General features: G+C 52.3%; 1 non-coding gene across 1 annotated transcript in view; it reads right to left on the reverse strand.

Moving 5' to 3' along the window:
• Positions 1–805, reverse strand: part of LOC126447257 (small subunit ribosomal RNA) — a 1,909-nt gene extending 1,104 nt beyond the window's left edge. Inside the window, exon 1 of the ribosomal RNA XR_007583701.1 lies at positions 1–805. This exon is cut by the window's left edge and continues 1,104 nt beyond it. This is a non-coding gene — a ribosomal RNA (small subunit ribosomal RNA).
• Between the last annotated feature and the right edge of the window lie 4,195 nt (positions 806–5,000).

Consider the following 5,000-nt stretch of genomic DNA (forward strand, 5'->3'; position numbering starts at 1 on the left):
ACCCTGGTAGGATTTCAACGGGGTCCGCCTCGGGACGCACGAGCACGCACGAGGCGGTCGCACGCCTTCGGCTCGCCCCACCGGCAGGACGTCCCACGATACATGCCAGTTAAACACCGACGGGCGGTGAACCAACAGCGTGGGACACAAATCCAACTACGAGCTTTTTAACCGCAACAACTTTAATATACGCTATTGGAGCTGGAATTACCGCGGCTGCTGGCACCAGACTTGCCCTCCAATAGATACTCGTTAAAGGATTTAAAGTGTACTCATTCCGATTACGGGGCCTCGGATGAGTCCCGTATCGTTATTTTTCGTCACTACCTCCCCGTGCCGGGAGTGGGTAATTTGCGCGCCTGCTGCCTTCCTTGGATGTGGTAGCCGTTTCTCAGGCTCCCTCTCCGGAATCGAACCCTGATTCCCCGTTACCCGTTACAACCATGGTAGGCGCAGAACCTACCATCGACAGTTGATAAGGCAGACATTTGAAAGATGCGTCGCCGGTACGAGGACCGTGCGATCAGCCCTAAGTTATTCAGAGTCACCAAGGCAAACGGACCGGACGAGCCGACCGATTGGTTTTGATCTAATAAAAGCGTCCCTTCCATCTCTGGTCGGGACTCTGTTTGCATGTATTAGCTCTAGAATTACCACAGTTATCCAAGTAACGTGGGTACGATCTAAGGAACCATAACTGATTTAATGAGCCATTCGCGGTTTCACCTTAATGCGGCTTGTACTGAGACATGCATGGCTTAATCTTTGAGACAAGCATATGACTACTGGCAGGATCAACCAGGGAGCTGCGTCAACTAGAGCTGAGCAGCCGGCCGCCCGGGAGTGTGTCCCGGGGGCCCGCGCGAACACGCAAGCGTCCGCTCAATTATTCTGCAAACAGGAGGAGGCTGAGCTCCCCTGCACAACACACCTCGAAACCCTCTCAGGTCCCGGCGGCGCGCAGCGCCGTCCTAAGTACTTGGTCGGGTTCGAGAGAGGCGCAATCGCCCGGAGTTAGGCGAGTAGACGCTTTAGGTGCGACCACCCGTGCTCCCAACTGAGCTTGCCGCTGCCGACAGAGGCCCGGGAGCGTGCTGTCGTGGCATTGCCGGCGGGAGACAACACGCGCCACCTACGGTGACCGGCAGCTCCAACGCCAGCGCCACAGAAGGACAAAAGCCCTACTTGGGTGCCGAAGCGAACTCTCCCAGCACAGCGCACGCGCCAACACGTCCGCACAGCTGCGATACAAACCACCTGCGAGAACCGCTGGGGCGACCGAGCAGCAGACGGCGTCGCGGCGCCGAGCGCCGGGCGGCGGCGCATCCTCAGCGCACAAAGTCCTCAATCGGACCAGCACACTGCAGATGGCCACCGCGCTTCGCACCGGGCCCGCGAGGACCTACTTTGGCCGCAAGGCGCCGCGAGCAGGGGGCGCCGGCGCGCAGCTGCGCCGCCTGCCGCGTCCGTCGGCCGGCGCGCCTGCCACCGGCCGCCCCCACCAGCCGGCTGTAGCGCGTGCGCCCACGCACCGCGCTGCCAGCACGCCGGGCGGCCCCCCCTCACCGGCCGGGGACGGTCCCACCCAGCCACCGCCGCGTATCGCCTCACACCCAGATCCCCCTTTCACGTTCGTGGGCATGGTGGGTCCCCTTTCACGTTCGTGGGCATGGTGGGTATCCCTGAAACAACCGGTTAATAGCTCGACCGATCGTCGCCAACACTGATTCACCTCTAGCGAGAACAACCGCACCACAACGGGTTACCGGTTGTTCATTTGCGTAACGTCACCAGCAAACGTACACGTCCATCGCCATTTGCAACGAGTATTGCATGCCTGTGTCAGGTGTCACAACACACTACGTCTGCCCACATAGACGCAACAACATGTGCACGCCTAGAGAACACGTGGAAGGTAGACCCCGTACGTATGCGGTGTCCATTGCGCGAACGACTGTCAGCCCGCCTCTGCAGCATGTCGCAGATGTGGAACGCGGTGCAACATGCTATCACGGTGTGTGAGAAGAGACGACTACGTCCGAATACACGCTCCACTACATCAACAGACTGCTCATGCTGATCGCCATCCAGGGCGTCCGTTCCTCCCACACGTCTGTATGGCGTACCACACTGCAATCCAGCTCTTATAGGGAGACGACACGTAGCTGCGTGCACAATATTTGGACTGTATGGTCCGCCGTTGCTAGGCGCTGTCGTCATACGGTCACATGGGCCACGATGTATCATTCAGTACATACGGAGCAATGTGCAGTACAGTTTGTGGGTTTTGCGTACATCGGCGGACAGGTGACAGGCCGTACCACAACGTAGGCTGAGTACGTCGGCATGCGAAGGGCATTGAACATGCAAACTTCTCACCGACCAGCTTGCGAAGGCAGGGGGGAAGGGGGGGGGGGCATGTACGTCCTGCTGCTATCCACACTACAGTGTATAGCAGGAGCATGTGGAAAGTCAGCAACACCTGCAAGGTGTTTAACATGACGCGATACACAGGGGACCGGGCAGTGCGAGTAGCGAACTATATTGCGAGGGTTGCGGTTAGGCAACACTACACTACTTTAACGGGTTGCATAACAATTACAGAGCAGGTTCAGCGACAACGTGCGTCAGGTTAAGGCGCAATATAGTTTAGGTTACGGCGCACTTTAGGTTAGGTTAAGGCACATTATAGGTTAGGTTAAGGCACAACATGGGTTACGTTAAGGCACAACATGGGTTACGTTAAGGCACAACATGGGTTAGGTTAAGGCACAACATGGGTTAGGTTAAGGCACAACATGGGTTAGGTTAAGGCACAACATGGGTTAGGTTAAGGCACAACATGGGTTAGGTTAAGGCACAACATGGGTTAGGTTAAGGCACAACATGGGTTAGGTTAAGGCACAACATGGGTTAGGTTAAGGCACACCATGGGTTAGGTTAAGGCACACCATGGGTTAGGTTAAGGCACACCATGGGTTAGGTTAAGGCACAACATGGGTTAGGTTAAGGCACAACATGGGTTAGGTTAAGGCACAACATGGGTTAGGTTAAGGCACAACATGGGTTAGGTTAAGGCACAACATGGGTTAGGTTAAGGCACAACGTAGGTTAGGTTAAGGCACAACGTGGGTTAGGTTAAGGCACAACGTGGGTTAGGTTAAGGCACAACGTGGGTTAGGTTAAGGCACAACGTGGGTTAGGTTAAGGCACAACATGGGTTAGGTTAAGGCACAACATGGGTTAGGTTAAGGCACACCATGGGTTAGGTTAAGGCACAACATGGGTTAGGTTAAGGCACAACATGGGTTAGGTTAAGGCACAACATGGGTTAGGTTAAGGCACAACATGGGTTAGGTTAAGGCACAACATGGGTTAGGTTAAGGCACAACATGGGTTAGGTTAAGGCACAACATGGGTTAGGTTAAGGCACAACGTAGGTTAGGTTAAGGCACAACGTGGGTTAGGTTAAGGCACAACATGGGTTAGGTTAAGGCACAACATGGGTTAGGTTAAGGCACAACATGGGTTAGGTTAAGGCACAACATGGGTTAGGTTAAGGCACAACATGGGTTAGGTTAAGGCACAACATGGGTTAGGTTACGGCACAACATGGGTTACGTTACGGCACAACATGGGTTACGTTACGGCACAACATGGGTTACGTTACGGCACAACATGGGTTACGTTACGGCACAACATGGGTTACGTTACGGCACAACATGGGTTACGTTACGGCACAACATGGGTTACGTTACGGCACAAATTAGGTTAGGTTACGGCACAAATTAGGTTAGGTTAAGGCACAAATTAGGTTAGGTTAAGGCACAAATTAGGTTAGGTTAAGGCACAAATTAGGTTAGGTTAAGGCACAAATTAGGTTAGGTTAAGGCACAAATTAGGTTAGGTTAAGGCACAAATTAGGTTAGGTTAAGGCACGATATAGGTTAGGTTAAGGCACGATATAGGTTAGGTTAAGGCACGATATAGGTTAGGTTAAGGCACGATATAGGTTAGGTTAAGGCACGATATAGGTTAGGTTAAGGCACGATATAGGTTAGGTTAAGGCACGATATAGGTTAGGTTAAGGCACGATATAGGTTAGGTTAAGGTACGATATAGGTTAGGTTAAGGTACGATATAGGTTAGGTTAAGGTACGATATAGGTTAGGTTAAGGTACGATATAGGTTAGGTTAAGGTACGATATAGGTTAGGTTAAGGTACGATATAGGTTAGGTTAAGGTACGATATAGGTTAGGTTAAGGTACGATATAGGTTAGGTTAAGGTACGATATAGCGTAGGTTCAGATACACATTGTTGTAGGGAAAGGTGTATTGGGGGGGGGGGCGGCAGGTTCGTTGATAGTGATTATCGTAATTGGATGCCTGCGGTATTATCCGATTTGTCACGTCAGGATGCACTTTTGGCTCATGACAGGCGGCGCTCCGATTCCATGGTTGTGGCAGATCTGTGTCTTTCATTCCTGCCATTGTTTGTGTGCTGTGACAGGAGGCAGTATTGTGATGTTGGGTGCACCACTGTGTAGGACATGTGTGGGTGTTCGTGGCTTAGCTGAGCAATGTGCGGATGTCGGAAGGGTGGGATATTGTGTTTTCTGGGTGGACCTCCCGGTCTGGTAATGATAGTGTGGATTGTGTCATGTGGCGGAGAGGATGCACTGGATGTTCTTCCATGCTGGTGGTTAGATATTGTGTGTGATAAGAGAGTAGTGTGTGATAAGAGTGTCTGGCTGACGTGTGGTTCTCATTGTGTGCAGAGTCTTTCAGCATGTATAGGGACGGTTGTATATATTATCTGTATTCTGATGGCTCTGCATCTATTACTAATCAGTGCCGTGTATACGGTTACTCTAGTTCCAGTCGAAACTGTTCTATCTCTGTACATTAGTGACACTGCGGCTCCACTATGTTGCCGCCCCTGTCGGCCGTTTCCCCCAGTGTATGGCTAATGATTATCAGCAATCAGTCTATTAGTCAA

This window comes from Schistocerca serialis, unplaced genomic scaffold (assembly GCF_023864345.2).
Source record: "Schistocerca serialis cubense isolate TAMUIC-IGC-003099 unplaced genomic scaffold, iqSchSeri2.2 HiC_scaffold_505, whole genome shotgun sequence".
In the NCBI taxonomy this organism is placed as follows: domain Eukaryota; kingdom Metazoa; phylum Arthropoda; class Insecta; order Orthoptera; family Acrididae; genus Schistocerca; species Schistocerca serialis.